This window comes from Saimiri boliviensis, chromosome 16 (genome assembly GCF_048565385.1).
Source record: "Saimiri boliviensis isolate mSaiBol1 chromosome 16, mSaiBol1.pri, whole genome shotgun sequence".
In the NCBI taxonomy this organism is placed as follows: Eukaryota; Metazoa; Chordata; class Mammalia; order Primates; family Cebidae; genus Saimiri; species Saimiri boliviensis.
This window is the reverse complement of record NC_133464.1, coordinates 74,842,747-74,859,875: the sequence shown is the minus strand read 5'-3', so window position 1 is coordinate 74,859,875 and position 17,129 is coordinate 74,842,747. Positions and strand designations below refer to the sequence as shown.

Below are 17,129 nucleotides of genomic sequence, written 5' to 3'. Positions count from 1 at the left end.
TAGCTACGCAAGATTTTTAAAGGAAATTATTATTGGCTCCATATTTTGGTTTTATTATTATTGTATCTTTCCTCAACCGTAAAGTGTAGAGTGACTTATTAGATCACCAAACTAACATTCAGTAATTTTATGAGCTAAAATCTTGACGAAATATTATCTGAACAAATTATAGTTATTTTTTAAAGCTGATAAAAATAAAATGTTCTCCCAAATGCATGATTTTCAACCTTGACACAGTGCATCAACCTGACAAATGAACAAAACACATCAAATAGCATAGAATTGGAGATTTAGAAGCACTGATTAGATATTCACAGCAAATTAGGTGATTTTTCATTTAGCAATTCAATATATTCTGTAATCTGCAAATGACCTTAATTTAGGGTTCAAACAAAAATAAACTTTCTTCTGAACTTCCTTATATCATTTTTAAAATTTTTTTCAGAAAGGGCCCAGTGGCCAAATGATGTAGTAAGAGTCATTTATTTAAATAAATCAGGTCTTCATTTCCCCCATGTCTGAATCATCATTTTTATAAACCGATGTTTTCTTCCCATTTCATTTTACCTGTTTGTAATTTCTTATTGTCTGTGATAGCTCCATGCTGGTGAGAGGCAAGCTCAACTCCTTTGAATCAAAGCTTGCCTTATACACAGTGGCTTTCTTGCCAACATGAGCACTTGATAATAATATAACAATTATGATTATGAGTAATAGTAAAAAAATATGTAATTTGTATATTTTCACATTCTATGTTTTGTTGTCAATGTCTGTGTAGCATTAGGATAAGTCAACATATTACAAAGATTCTATTCTCCAAGATGCAAAATTTTCTCCCGTGCATTGCATACTTACTGTCTTCTGTATATTTAGCATTGTGTACAGTGCAGTTGGAAGTCCATGGGGTGTTATTCATAACTGCTTAGGGTAGATTTAGTCTCATTTAGGAGGGACACTCAGTACCAATGGAAGCAGTGAGATAATGGTTTGAGCCAATGTATACGCAAATGTCAAATCATGTGATCTAGATGATATGTGCCAAGCTGATAACAGGAAAGGGAGCACAGACTGAAATCAAGTAATTTGTGGAGACTAGCTGGACCTGGAGAGAGCACATCCTGAAAAATGCTGAGCAATGACTCTAGGACATAGTAATGGCTTAGTAAATGTGAATTGAATGAGTAAATGAAGTACAAATAGGGAGAATGGGTAGGAAAGGCATGAGTAACCCAAGCAGGGGACACTTCCATCAGGCTTTTGATGCTGACTGGATGACAACATGAATTTCTACTTACCTGGGGCCTCTGTTTCCCCAAATGATTACTCTGCTTTCTTACCTGATTTCAAATAAATTTACAAACTCCTACTCGCTACTCAAGAGGCTTCCAAGGATTCCCATGTGCATAGTAATTTACCTTTTAGTAATTACCTCCATATGCATTTTCTTCACAGGGACTGACTTTATGAGAAGCTATGATTATCCAGCTCTACCAATAAGGGAATTGGAACTCAGAGATGTAAAAGAAGCCAGGTGGAAAGTATATGCAGAGACTATGTCCATATCAGTTTTCAGTGGGAAGTAACTGAAAAAAAATCTCTGTAGTGATGTAAGTTTCATAAGCATTGCATATGCTCTTTCACCTTTCTAGATTTATAAAGCACATTGCCATATTACAGTCTCTGAAAAACTATATTATAAAGAAACCTATTAAAGTTTGCTTAATGCAGCATTTTCCTTAATTTATGGTCAAAAATCTTTTCATCCTACCACCAATCACCAATGTTTCCCAGAAGATCTGAGCATATATTTCAACTTTCTTTACCCCTGAGCATGGTTCTAGAATGGCTTCAAAGCCTAGCCTTCAACTTTCTTTCCTACCATTTAAAAAAAATTATATATGCTGCCACCTTAAAAATGTCCCCTTCCCCATGTGCTAATTTGTCTGACTGCTCTCCAGGGTTTTATGGATTGAACTGTGTTCCCCCTCCAAATTCATATGTTAAAGTCCTACTCCACAGCACTTCAGAATGTGACCTTATTTGAAAACAGGGTCATTTCAGACGTAATCAGTTACATTAAGATGAGGTCTTATTTCAGTAAGATGGGCCCTTAATTGGATATGACTGATGTACTTAGAAAAAGGAGAAATTAGGATACAGATGTGCACACAGGAAGAATGCCATGTAGAGATGCAGGCAGATACGAGAGTGATGCAGCTAAAATCTGTGAACCCCAAAAATTCCAGAAAGGCAGAGAGAGCTCAAAGCAAGGAGCCTGACTAGGGACTTCCAGGTCACATACAGGTGACAGACAGATGGTTGGATTCTTTTGAATTTTGGATAAGTCTTTTCAAAGAAGGCAATCAGAATATGCATCTATCTCTGTGAGTCCAAGGGATGACTTGAATAGAATGGGAGCCAGATTTGCCCTGAGTGGATCCCAGCTTGAAAGGTTCCAAGATACTTTCCTTTTATAGAGCCAATGCCAAAGATTGCCAGCAAACTCCTAGAGCTAGGAGAGAAGCATGGAACAGATTCTCAGTCATAATCCTGAGAAGGAGCCAACCATCATGACGCATTGGTCTCAGACTCTAGCCTCCAAAACTGTGAGACAATGAATAGTTGTACAAGCTTACTGGCTGGAGGTGCTTTGTTACAACAGGTCCAGGAAATTGTACACAGGGAATATCCTACACCCTTTTCTAGAAGAGGCGCCTCTCCTCCCTTTCTGTTCTTCCACTTGCCGCTTTTGGATTCCTCAGGACCCAACACAAACATCATCTCCTTCATGGTGTTCCCCTTGACCTTCCCAGAAAAAGTAATTGCCCCCTTTTTACTCTGATAGTACTTTATTTCCCCATTGGTTTGTAAAACCCTTGGAAATAGTCTTATTCCTCTCTGGGCTCACAGCCATTAGCAGAACCAAGGACATCCTTAGTTAGGTGCCCAACACATGTGCATTTGAACGAACAAGTGAATGTTTTCGCTCCTGACTTATTAGGTGTCGCAGAGCAGTGGAGCGGTGGTCATGCTGACCTTCTGAGATGGCACAGATAGTTTACCACAGAGTAAGTCCAAGAGGAGGATAAAGTGGTCATTAGCATCTCTTGACAACCCTTTGCTGGAGGATGAAATGAGATCAGCATGTTATGAGCCTGTTTTGATGTTTTATGGCACATGCTCTTAGACGAAAGCACTCAGGCTCCCAGCATCCAGTTTTAATTTTGTACTGATGCCCGAGGGACTGGAACTGAATATTGTACAGCAAATGCTTCCTGGTTTTAATTGGAACATTCAGTACTCTTAATACCTGCCATGACTCTAATGTGAGGTGTAGGAATATTTAATTAGCATCTTTGTTATGGATTTATTTCTTTCTCTCCAAAATGATAAAAGAATTGTTGATTTCACAATTATATTGAAAGGAAAATTATCCAACTGTTTTTTATGTAGCATTTGTGAGTTTAAGAGCAGAAACTGTGACTATAGCAGAAATAGAGTTCTGATTAGAAGGACTAAGACTTACGTATAATTGTTTCTTGTTATTTTAGTCCGGTGTTCATGTCTATTTTGTTTTTGAGAAGTGTATTTTGTCAGGGGTATATAGTGGAGTTGTAAGCTGAAGCGCCCATTTTGCTTTAGGATACTACATTTTACACGCAGGATATCTGCTTGTCTTGGTTTGCCCAGTATGTCTCCTTTTTGCAGTGGACATCCTGCATCCCAGGACATCCCAGGAAACCCTTAGCCCTGGGGGTCTGGAGAGTTCCTCACCCTCTTTGCACCCCAAATTCCGAAATTTGGGATTTATGTATTTTGATGATATCACAGCTTTTATCAATAATATTTTTGAGTACTTATCTTGTGCTAGGTACCATGAGACACAGAGAGATAAAATGTAGACCTTACCTTTTGGCTTCAAATTTAGTGAGCATAACATACAGCCAAATATACTGAAAATCCCAAGTGAGCGTAGTCTGTAATTGGGTTTAGAAGGGAGTAGCTTTCTGACTGCTGAGCAGGGCAGGAGGCAGCATTTGAAACTGACCTCTCAGGATATGTAAACTGTGGAAAAGCAAATTATTTAGCATAGGGAAGAAAATAGAATGAAACACTGCATAGGTTATTATAATATAATTTGTGATCAATTTATTTATATAGTGCCTTCCATCACCAGATTGTAAATGCCTTCAGATGTTCATATGGTATTTTGTAACTATAAAAAATAATACTTGTTTTTTGGTTTTTTTTTTTTTTTTTTTTTTTTTGAGATGGAGTCTTGCTCTGTCACCCAGGCTGGAGTGTTAGCGGTGCAGTCTCTGCTCACTGCAACCTCTGCCTCCTGGGTTCAAGAGCTTCTCCTGTCTCAGCCCCCTGAGTAGGTGGGACTACAGGTGCATGCCACCACACCCAGCTGATTTTTGTATTTTTAGTAGATACAGGGTTTCACCATATTGGTGAGGCTGGTCTCGAACTGCTGACTTTAGGTGATCCACTCACCTCAGCCTCCCAAAGATTACAGACTGGGTAAAATATATTGTCTTACTATCTTGTGTGTGTGTGTCTTCTTTTTCAAAAATTTCAGTTGTGGTAAAATACACATAATGTAAAATTTATTATCTTAACCATTTTCAAGTATAAATTTCAGTAGCATTAAGTACATTCACATTGTTGTGCTAACATCATCACTATCTCCAGAACGTTTTTCATTTTGCAAAACTGAAACTCTGTACCTATTAAATAGTAACTCTCCCATTTTCCTTTTTTCTCTATGAATTTGGCTATTCTAGGTACCTCAGATAAGTAAAATCAAACAATATTTGCCCTTTTGTGCATAGCTTATTTCCCTTAATATAATGTCATTAAGGCTCATTTACATTAGTACGTGCCACAATCTCCTTGCTTTTTTAAGGGTGAATAATATTTCACCGTATGCATAAACCATATTTTGCTTATCCTTTCATCTGCTGATAGATATTTGAGTTGCTTCCACCTTTTGCCTATTGTTAATAATGCTGTTAGGAACACGGATGTGCAAATTTCTCTTTAAGACCTGGCTTTCCATACTTTTGGCTATATAACCAGAATATAAATCTGTATTATCAGGCTTGCAGTAAGTAAGATTATAATTCAGTGTGTGCCAGTGATCCAGGTGTTATCAATGGGCCATTCCTCAATATTCTGCCTTGCAATGCTGGGGCTGGGATTCTGCAAACTGACTTGTTATTGTGCTTTCACTGTTATCACCCATATAATTATTATTTTTATCCAAATATAACAGAGTTCTCTTAGTCAGGATTTATATACTTACAATGTGCCCACTCTCTGATATTAGAAAAGGATCCTAACGAGAACTTTTTCCTGAGCTGCATTCCACTAAACAGAAATGGAAACACTGAGCAGGATGTTTCTGAGCGCTACGAAATACCTGCAGTGTTAAATACATGTCAAAGGCACACACTTCACCATATGTCACTAATGAAGGACAAGGCAAAATCTCACCTAGTGCAGTAATGGGTGCAGGGTTTGTAATTGTGCAATGAAATACTCTAAGCACAATGACAGTTTTTATCATCTAACTTTCTATGGAGTAGGCACTTTTATTATGTGTTTTATATATAATGGTGCTGTATGTTTCAACTTAATATATATTATTCTCATTTTACAGAAGGTAAATGAAGCTTAAAGAGAATCAACTTTGTATATATTACAAAACCAGAGCCATTCAATGGTCCTGAGGCCCTTTTTGTTTTCATCTCTGATACCTAAGCATCACATATGACATCAATGAAATGGTTTAAATATTAAGGTTTTCTAAATAACTGAATTATACAGCTAGGCTTTTGTAAAAATCACAAAAGTTATGGAGTAAAGTTTACATATAAATATATACACATGGCCGGGAGCAGTAGCTCAAGCCTGTAATCCCAGCACTTTGGGAGGCCAAGGTGGGTGGATCACAAGGTCAAGAGATCGAGACCATCCTGTCAACATGGTGAAACCCCGTCTCTACTAAAAATACAAAATATTAGCTGGGCATGGTGGCACGTGCCTGTAATCCCAGCTACTCAGGAGGCTGAGGTAGGAGAATTGCCTGAACCCAGGAGGCGGAGGTTGCGGTGAGCCGAGATTGCGCAATTGCACTCTAGCCTGGGTAACAAGAGTGAAACTCTGTCTCAAAAAAAAAAAAAAAAAAAATATATATATATATATATATATATACACACACACACAAGATATAGTTTATATAAAATTATATAAATTATATATAAAATATAATTATTTTATATATTTAAATTTTATTTTATATATTTAATTATATATAAAATATAATTATATTTATATATAAATTATATATAAAAATTATAATATAATACATATCATACATATAACCAGATTATGTGTGTGTGATAAGGGTGTGTGTGGGTGTAAGTTTTTTTCTATGAAAGGGTCCCAGACTGGTCTGTGTGATCTTAAACAGAATAGTTCCCTCCAAGTAAGTTGTCTCATCTGTAAAGATAGAAATAATAGTATCAGTCTCATTGGGGTGTTGTGATGATTAATTGAATTAATCCTTGGAAAGTTCTTGACACAATGCTTGGCACATCATCAATATTCAACAAATGCTAGTTCTCTCTCCTTCACTTCAGACCCTCAGCGTATAAAGCAAAATGGGATGATGCCCGTGACCGTGTGCTGTAGCTGTAAAGATCTATACAAATTTAACATGTTCTTATTACAAATCTGTATTATTTGTAAAGTCAGAAATCTAAGAAGTCAATTATTCTGAAAACCATGAGGCATAACTTTCAATTATTCAGGATGATGAGGAAAAGCTTTGAATGAATCATCTAAAACCAAGGGCCGCTGATTTAAGCCAATTAGATTGCATTGTATTAATATGTTATTATCTATTTCAATTCTGCTAACCATCAATTAACACACAGTTGTTTTCAGAGAGGAGACAACAGAGGACAGTCAGAGGAGAGATAAGGTCTCCTTAACCCAGAGTTCCTTATCTTTGGCAAGTGCAGACTTCCATGACTTCCGTGGACTGAGGCGTCTGGGGTGTGACTTGGCTGTTTCTACCCTCTGGTGGCCTTCCTGGGTAAGGGTGTTCAGCTTAACTCACCTCTGTCCACCTGGTAGTTTTCACAACGTATTTCAATCAAACATGATGTGCTGGCCTGTTTGCTCTCATCAGCTCCATTCTGTTCCTTTCCCTGGTTTTGCCTTGTATTCTAGGAAACCAGTTTTCCTAGGCTCCCTGAAGACTTGCTTTCCAGTAATTTTGGCCAATGGGAGGCATTGGCAGAAGCCTGGATGGCTGGAAGAGGGGGAAATAGGGGAGGTTTTTCCATCTTGCTCAGCTTTGGCGGTATCTGCAGAGCTGGCAGCAGCTGCATCTTTACGGCTCTAACACCGGCCAGTGGTACTTCCCTCTAAGGTTCTAACACCTACCACGTGCCACCTGTCCCGCGGCTCTGTTTCCTGCTCTTGGACTCAGGGAATGAAGGCTACCCTATCCTCTTGTCACTCCGCCCTTAGATTCACAGTGGTGACTGGATGCTGCTATTCCAAGTTTTATTAGTCTTCTGTTTGCCATCTCAACTCCTCATCATGTTTGTAAACCATTTCTTTTATTCAATTCTGTTTGTTGAAGGATTTGGAGAAGATTTTGTTTTCTGACTGGACCCTGTGAAATGCAAATGAGGGGATCCCTCCCCACCTTAGATTGGTGGGAAGCAGCTCCGTTGTCATTAGCATCTCTGTCCCAGGCCAGCGCCCACGGTGCCTTCTCCCATTCACCCTCCACAGGGGCCGGTTCTCGTCCCAGCTGTAGGAGACATCATGTCCCTTTCCACTGGGTGGATATTGAGCAAATACATCCTTTTATTTCTCAAATTCATGAACAGGTGGCCATGCTACATGAGCAGCAGAAGGCTGAGTATTAATAACAGACTTTAGTGAAGTAATCAAATTAAACTTACAGCAAAATGAATCTGTTATGTATTAATGATATGCAGAACCATTTCTGGTCTGCACTGGGGGATATGACTAGTTAGAATTAGTAGCTAGCTGACTGACACTATTTTTATTTACTTTTGCAGAACCTGATCAATGTTTTCTAGAGTTTCTTGTTGCTGCTATTGTTGTTCATCTCTGTGGGTTTTATGGCCTTTGTAAACAATGTTCATGTTAATCTTCTTTCTTTAATTCACTGCTTGTTTTTCTTTTTATTACAGACACACCCGAGTCACCCTAGTCAGCTTCTGGTGCTGCCCACCCACCTGTGCCTACTCCTTCTCTCCCATCCTTAAGCACAAGATGAAGGACCCTTGGATCCAGAGAAGCAGCCATCACAACAGCAGTGCCAACGTCTCTGCAGGGCTTAAACAAAGCCACATCCAAGGTTATTCCTGTCTTGGGCATTATCTCATTTAATCTTTTTGTTTTGTTTTGTTTTGTTTTGTTTTGTTTTGTTTTTTGAGACAGAGTTTCGCTCTTGTTACCCAGGCTGGAGTGCAATGGTGCAATCTCGGCTCACCGCAACCGCCGCCTCCTGGGCTCAGGCAATTCTCCTGCCTCAGCCTCCTGAGTAGCTGGGATTACAGGCATGTGCCACCACGCCCAGCTAATTTTTTTGTATTTTTAGTAGAGACGGGGTTTCACCATGTTGACCGGGATGGTCTCGATCTCTTGACCTCGTGATCCACCCACCTCGGCCTCCCAAAGTGCTGGGATTACAGGCGTGAGCCACAGCACTCGGCTTTATTTAATCTTTACAGCAGCCCTGAGAAGCAGGTAACATTGGTATTTCCATTTTCAACCGAGTCACTGAGAGGCTAAGTAATTTACCCATAGTCACATACTCTGTAATTGGGAAGAGTTGTCCAACTTTGTCTGACTCCAGTAGAAGATGTTCTTAATTTCTAAAGGGAAAATGGCATCAAAGGAGGTAAAACGTAACAACGGTAGATAAAAGATAACTTACAGATAAAATGAAACAACTCTTTTCCTTTCATTTTCTCTGCCCAGTCTCCTCTCCAGGTCTTAGTTTCCCAGGTGATCCAACAGTCACGGCGTGACTTAGCACCTGAAGTCTGATCGCTAGCATCCATCTTTATATGCAGTTTCTTTCTCCGGTGGAGTCGAGGCTGCATAGTAATATACTTTGGAGTGAAAGGCAGTTCTTCATGAGCTGTGTCCAATTCCACACCCCTTGGTGGTCTAAAAACCATTTCTGACTCTTTCTCCTCTTGTCCTTTTCAGAAGCAGTCTACCAGGGAGTGGGGGAGCTGCCAGCAGACCCACACTGTTCAGCTATTCTCAGAATCCATTATTGAAGGCAATCTCTTTCCTCCCTCCTATTCAGAGCCTGCCTGTTAGTTCTAAAGAGACGGTGGAGGGCTGTAAGTCCCTTGAATTACTTGTTTCTCAGTGAACACAGTTCAGGGAATACTTATGGCACCTTATCTAAATATCTTTTACAAGAGACAGCGTGAACAAAAGCTCGCAAATTCTAGTTCTCAGATGCTTTAGCCATGCCTGTCAAAAGGTAGATTCAAAGGACACCATCCTCTAACACCTGTAAAGATATTTCCTAGTAACTGGATTTCAACTCCTTTTTTTATGAAGACTTTTTCCCTAGCTAAATAATTTTCTTTATTGATTTGTCTTTCTCTCAGCTTTTTTTTTTGGGGGGGAGATGGATTTTTGCTCTTGTTGCCCCCATGCTGGAGTGCAATGATGTGATCTCAGCTCACTGCAGCCTCCACCTTCAGAGTTCAAGAGATTCTCCTGCCTCAGCTTCCCAAGTAGCTGGGATTATAGGCATGTGCCACCACACCCAGCCAATTTTGTAGAAACAAGGTTTCTCCATGTTGGTCAGGCCGGTATCGAACCCCGGACCTCAGGTAATTCACTCACCTCAGCCTTACGAAGTGCTGGGATTACAGGCATAAGCCACCATGCCCGGCCCTCTCTCAGCATTTTTTTCCTAATGTTTTCTCCAACATTCTAAAATGTAAATGTGATTTTAAAAATTTCTGTTCTCTAAAATTGTAGTTATCATTCCTCTCTAGTCCATCAATAAACTGAGGTAGAAAATATAACAAAATTATATTTTAAGAGTCAGTTAGTGAGGCGGTACTTGAAATACATTTTTTCCCATTTTAACTTTAAATTGGGGAATTTATATTTTTAGTCTAGTTAAAGTCTTTTTATTTCACTCTTCGAATCTTACATTTGTAGGATTCAGGGTAGAAGATGCTCTCTCTCCAAGAGATGTAAAAGTCCCTGTTCAAAACCAGAATGGGACTCTAAACCCTCTTGCCTAGGGAGAGAGGCAAGGCAGAGAGATTTATTTCTTCTTTTTCTTCCCCCTCCTTCATTTTTCCTCTGCCTTGTTTCTTTTCCACATCTATTCCCCTTCTCTTTTCACCTGATTATATTTTTCAAGAACATTATTAATAAAAACTTTAAAAAAAGGACTGAGATATAGCATCAAATCTGTCAACAGTGATCATGATATTATACATCCTCAAATATGACTTCACAATGTAATTGTAAGGCTGGGTGAATCAAAAATAGTCTCTTGTTGGGACAAATAGAAAAGAAGCTCAATCGTCAACACAATTCAGACCTTAAGTGTTTAGGCCACTACTTCTAACTCGGAAAAGCCCTGTAAAACATGAATGTAAAACTCAGTTTAAGTGAGTCCTTATCAAGCATCAAGCATTCCTATGTGTTTCAGAATCTACTGTCTTATGAAAAACTGAATTTCCTTGTGATCATTCCCAACTATTCCTCTGAAGAATATTCTTTTCTGTTTTATTTGGTTAATAAATATAAACTTCTTCACCAGAGAAAAGGTTCATAAGAACTAAACGATTTCCAAGTAGTTAGTGTCCATTTCTAAAGCTGAATCACTTACTTTAAATATGGAAATGGGATTCTACTTACTTAGAATTTTTACTCACCCCTTTTATAGATTTGGCAGGTAGGAAAGGTCTCATTTCTGGTTCTGTGGCCCCCATCCAGACTCCTTTATGTGATCTTTCACCAACAGAACCAACAGGCCAACAGGGCCTTGCTACGACGATAGTCATACCAGGTCCAGAATAAAGCCTGTGTGAACTGGGACTAATTTAGATGTGGGCAGCATTGTTTGACAGTCAACCTTCACCTTTCGGGATGACCTCTTTCTCCACAGCATACAAACCCAGAGTGTTTATCCCTAGGTCTTATCTTCTCTGATTTTAGTTTTTCTAGGTAATATCCAAACGCATTTGATTTATGGACCATGCCCCGCCACCCTTCAAGGGAATCTATGGAGTAAATTGTGTCTGCAGCTTAACAACAATTAATGCATTTCCACTTACAAATAACAGTTTCATTTTCATTCATTTTGACAAATATGTATTGGCACTTAACAGGTACCAGGCACTGTGTTGGGTTTGATTATGTAGTCGTAACCAGGTTTATCATCAATTGTTCTGACACAGAGGAAAGTCTGAAGTCAAGGCTACACATGAAACCAGAAGTACACAGTAGATAGATAAGAGCTTTGAGAAGGGACATTGGCCAGAGTATGTGACTGGTGGAGCCAGATTTTGGAGTTAACATCTTCTGAAACCTGAAGAGCAGGTACGAATTAGTCAAGTACCAGAGGGCTTTAGGAATGGAGCCCTCTCCGTTTTGACCGAATGAAAAGGAACAGAACATGTGGGAGAAGCTAGGAGGATGCAATGCGGCTGCAAAGCAGGATGAGAAGGGGGAGATGGTGAGCACAGAGGCAAGCAGGGAACCTCCTTATCATCTCCTTTAACCCAAAGTCGAGGTAAGACATAGTTACAGCCAGTGCGAGACAAATTTGGGAAGAAATGAATCTTTTGAGGTCCCTCAAACCCGCTATATAAGTAAGTCCTTGATCTCCATACATCATAGCCAGGCTCTGATACAGATTCTGAAGGCTGCTCAGTGACAGTATTCATGCATCTCTTAGCCCAAATGTGAGCAGGTCCCAACACACATCATTCACATGCGAATGGCCAGAAGGCTTCCCAGATCGTAGGTCAATTTTGCACAGGTATGAAATCCTGCTTCTTCCCCTGACCCTAGTGCTGTCAATAGTACCTATCCCTCCTACAAGTCCTTAGCAGGAATTCCACCCCGTTCACAGGGATAGCTGGTTTTGCTCCCACGTTCTGAACAAAGGGAACTGCCTGCAGTTCGTAGCTGAATGCTGCAGTGCAGTGCTTTGTAGTGGGCAGAAGGGAAGCTAAACTTCAGGATGACTTTGTGTGTCATGGCCCAAGAAATAAGCTGGCACAATCAGATCTTTGCTTTCTGTAATTTGAAGTTGGAAATGGAGAGGCTGGATGAGTTACTAGTGAAACCAAAGATAAAATTATGTTATATATTTAAATCTGGATCAAGATGAGACCAATTTACATGCAAGTCAAAGTTCAGCAGCAGTTGTTGCAAGGATCAAATAAATTAATTTGTGTAAAATACTTAGACTATTGATGGGCATTCAGGATATGCTTAAAAAGAAACAGCCAGCATTCGTTTTGTATCTTGATACTGACAACATGGCTAGAAAAATGCCTTTGGTAGAGAGAGGCACTTGGAAAAGATTCATAGAGAGGACTTTGATGCCGTGAGGGAAAGGCCAGGCCCAGATCTGACACCATTTTAGTTTTCAAAAAACATACAGCCCTGTATGTAAGCCCTGTCCCTTAAGGTGACTTGGGAGAGATTCTGTTTTGTTGTTGTTTTTTTTTTCCCAGGTAAGTAAGCCCAAGAAACCCCCTAATTCAGAGACTAGATTAGACAAAATGAGTTATCTTCCTAACCCATTTGTAGTTTATAGGCGCAGAGTGTCATGTCAAAATAATGAGCTATTGTGAAATCCTAAATGCCCTGGTGCATTTTCTTGTACCCAAGTGTATGTTAATCTATCAATTAATTGAAATATTTTAGTGCCTTTCTCATGACACACATGAGCTGATAAAATCTGGCCCATGAATTTTCACAGATTCTGCTTATAAAATGTTGGGATAATGACCTAATTGAAAAATTCCCGCCACAGGCCAATTCTGAAACAAGTCCCTTTGTTAGCTATGTTCCAGGAGAGGTTAAATATGTATTTGATTGTGTGTGGATATAACCAAGACACAAACAATAGGTTAAATCCTTTGAAATTTCCAATTAAAGAGAAATAAAGTCAGCAAGGAATTCACAGTAGTTATGACACTGTGCAATGCTTTGTTATGAATGGAAATAAAAATAGAGTTTTATTAAAACTGAAATAAGGATTATGTTCTCAGATTAGAGTCAAAATGCAGTGATGAAATAAGAAAAGTTACTGGCTTGGCACAGGAGTAGAGCAACAGAGGAGGAGAACCAGCTAGCTCAAGAAATAACTGAGAACGATGTTTCAGTCAATATCACCTGCCTCTGCCTCCAAATTATTAAGTATGCTTTTGAGTCATGGAATCAGCTTTTGGTATCTGAAATCTGTCTTCTTTTTTCAGTTTATCTTCATTTAAATCACAATGTTGTCATTAAATTTTAGACGATTTCTTGAGGACATTCCTCTTTTCCTGTTGCTGTTGGTTACCATCTTTAAGTGGACTTACCTGTTGAAAAAGTTCAGGGTGAGTTTCTTATCACGGTTCTTAGAAATGAGCTTCCTCAGTTGTACAGACTTCTGCAGCAATTACACTTTCTTTGAGAAGGTTTGAGTATGGAACTTTTCAATCATTTACAAAAGAAAAGAAGATAGAGCATTGAACTCTCATGTAGCAAATAATTTGCACAGTTTAAGTTACCATAAACCTCTAATAGCATTTTGCCAATATTGCTTAATCTATCCCCCCAATGTACTGATTTACTTACTTTTGCTTGAATAATATAAGCAAACCCCAGACATCTCATTCCATCCATAGATACTTTGCACTGCATAAAAGATATCAAATACTATTAAAAAAAAAAAAAAAAGAAAGAAAGGGAAACTTGAAAAATACTGACCTCCACCACTGCATTCAAGGTATCCAAATCTTACCTTTCCTTCAAGGCCTACTTCAAACTTACCAGGCTTCCTCTCAATAGGAACTGCATCATCTTACTTGCACATTAGGCAATTTATTTTCTACTGTCTTGTAGCATGTCCTGAATTAACTTGATATAACATTAAATCTTGTATTTTTATTTAACTTCTCAAGAATTTATGTTGTTTCTAAAACTAGAACAGGGAAGCAATGTGGTATAAAAGAAAACACTCAAATTTGGACTCAAAGGCTCAGTTCTAATTGGGATTCTGCCATTTTTACTTAAGTTTTCTGAACTTTAGTTTCTACAGCTATAAAATAAAGAAGAAACTGGCCCTGTTACATTGCAAGCTACTCACAGTCTTACATTTTAATTTGCATTTATTTTAATTCATTAATTTTTAAATATGGGATTAAATATGTTTACCTGCATGACTATATTTCAACAGAACCAGAGGCATTGACTATGATTTTTTAATCCAGTAAAATAGCATAAATCACATACACATGATTTGTTCATTTAAATGATTAAATAAGATAATGAATGTGAAATGGCTGGTTCACAGCAGACTGCAGTAAATGGTACCTTTTATTAGCTTGGGACCAACTATCTGGAAGTAAGACCTGCGTCTTAGAAAATTTGTTTCTTTTCCCACAGAGCTTAGTACTGTGACTCACACACAATCAGAAGAAGGACAATTAATATTTGCATCTTTGACTTGCTGATATACCAAGTACAGACATGTTTTAAAATAGGGGAGTGGGGAAACCTTACAATATAGAGAGTATTTTCCACAATATCTGGAGAGAAATTCAATCTGATTTAGAATCATAGGTTAAAGGGCTAGAAATGACCAGGATGTGTCCTGAGACTCAGGGACAAATCCTTATTCTAGCCACATGTAAACGGGATTGTGAAAGCTGCCTCCGGCAATATAAAAGAACCTCAGAGCTGTGACTCAGCACAGGGTTATAACACTCTGATTTATCTTTCTCTAATCTCTTCCTCAAGGTGTGAAAGGATCTACTGGGCAATTTAGCAGAAAAAGTAGATGACCTCTTCGTGGGCAATTTAGCAGAAAAAGTAGATGACCTCTTCGTGCTCTTGTGTTCTAGTCATCCTCTCTCAAACCTGTGAGCAGTTTCCAAAATCCTGTCTCTTTCTTCTAGCTCTGGTGTAAATGTCTTAGAAAGACTTGTAAACCAGAACAGGAATTCAGATAATCTACCAGCTCAGCGTGCTTTCATGGACTTGTGAAGTTTGGAAAGACGTGTGTATGACCACAGCCCCAAAGAGCCAAGCAAGGTGAGTGGAGGTTGCTCTGTTTCCAAACACCACGTCTGCACCTAAGAAAAATGTAAGCTGGTTTAATTGTCAGGATCTCATGTACTCTGATCCCGCCTACAGTGGATCCTCTCCCCAGAACTCAGAACCCTAAGCTCTTTCTCCAGAAACTGCTGGGAGGGGCCCCTGGATATTCCTTGGGGATGGAAGGCCAGCATGGCCAGGCTGATGACAAATTGCTTTTTGGTATCATTAACAGGTATCAGCTGAGGTTGGCAAAACCTCTCTCCTTCCTTCTGCTTTCTTGCCTGTCGATATTTATTGATTCTCCACAGCATTTAGAGCTGAATTGAATTCCCCATTTTTTCTCTTTTTAGCCTCTCCCTGTTAACAGGGTTGTCCTCCAATTTCAAGTTGAAAAACGGATCCCCTTCCCTTCCAAAGCAGGGAAACTTGACTACATGCGATCACATTTTCTAAAAAGTGTTAAGAATCACAGCAGTTGTCCACTGTTGACAAAATGCTCAGAGGACAGAGAAGGGTGGGGGCTTGTGAGAAAACGACTCTGAGACTGAAGTCCATCATGGCAATTAACTCGAAAACCAGGGAGGACAATGTGGGCGACACCTCCTTCTTAGAGTGTCCCATCGAAGAGAACAGAGGTGGCTTGATCTGTTTGGCGTCCAGCATTATGGTGGGGCCTATGGAAAACATTCGGAGAAATAGAGGGAGCATGCAGCACCATAGGCGAGAGGCGAGATGAATGAACTTTCTGTTCGTTTTAGAGTGCAGACAGAGGTAGGAGGAAGTAGGTGGAAATGAATCAGTGAAATAAACCGGCATCTGCTTGCACACGGAGCATGCTGTTTCCTGACATGACTCACTGCCCAGCTCCTCCTGCCGCCTGTGACTCACTATGCAGAGAGGCTGGTTTCTAAGGAGACCACTGAGGGCTGGGCAGTAGCCACCTGTGTAGACACTGTGCTCACGTGGCCGTGGTGCCTGTTGTCTAGAAAGCCTCATTTTTTTAAATGTCATTAGAGAGAGAGAAAAAAAAAATATTTCTTAAGCTTATTCTTGAGGTTATTTATAGACACACACCTGCTAGGAATGAAGTTCTTTGTTTGACCACAATAAGCAATTGATCCATGCTCTGGCCAATGGAGCTGTGCTCTAGACTGGGAACATTCGGAATGACTGGGGGAGAGGGGAAGGGCCCAAGAATGAAAAACAGAAAAATGAAATTGATATTTCAAAAGAAAATGCAGGCCTATGAGGTCTAATTACACAGTAGTGGCTCACATGTTTAGTGCTCACTGTATGGTGGACCCTGCTAATAAAAGATCAATAAAGCCCAGTTCCTCCCGTCTCAGAGCTAGTGGGACCCACGAGGGTGGAGAGAACGAGCTTCTCAGAGAGCAGCTTTTCTGCAACTCGCGGAGAATAGAGAGAGAAGTTAATGTACCCAAAGTAAGAGACAAAGATGGCACCTACAGGGGTCTTTCCACTCTCAGGCCACCCAGATCTCAATGAACCACACGCAACAATGTGGAAGTTCTCATCGAACTTGGTTCATTGAATGAGTTTGAAAATACTGATAATACTGTTTGTCGGTAAAGAGGAGCTGACAAAATACTCTAGAAGTTTCTGCTTTTGAAGAGTGAACTACTTCCCCGGAATACCTATTTGTATTTTTTAATAGCTTCAAAATACTTTATCCTAGACAATGGAAAAAAAAATCAACCTTGCCAATGTCAAAATTATCATAAGTTCCAAAGTAGTAAATT

General features: G+C 39.4%; 1 long non-coding RNA gene across 9 annotated transcripts in view; it reads left to right on the top strand.

Annotated features, from left to right (window-relative positions):
• LOC141581665 (uncharacterized) overlaps positions 1–17,129 on the top strand; it is a 113,380-nt gene that overhangs the window by 87,681 nt on the left and 8,570 nt on the right. For 3 of the 9 annotated variants that reach the window (XR_012514439.1, XR_012514433.1, XR_012514435.1), the window contains exons 2-5: positions 1,453–1,607; positions 6,948–7,108; positions 8,247–8,413; positions 13,583–15,363. This is a non-coding gene — a long non-coding RNA (uncharacterized LOC141581665). The remainder of the gene's footprint in view (positions 1–1,452; positions 1,608–6,947; positions 7,109–8,246; positions 8,414–13,582; positions 15,364–17,129) is intronic. The other 6 variants (XR_012514440.1, XR_012514437.1, XR_012514441.1 and 3 more) reach the window with 6 other exon arrangements.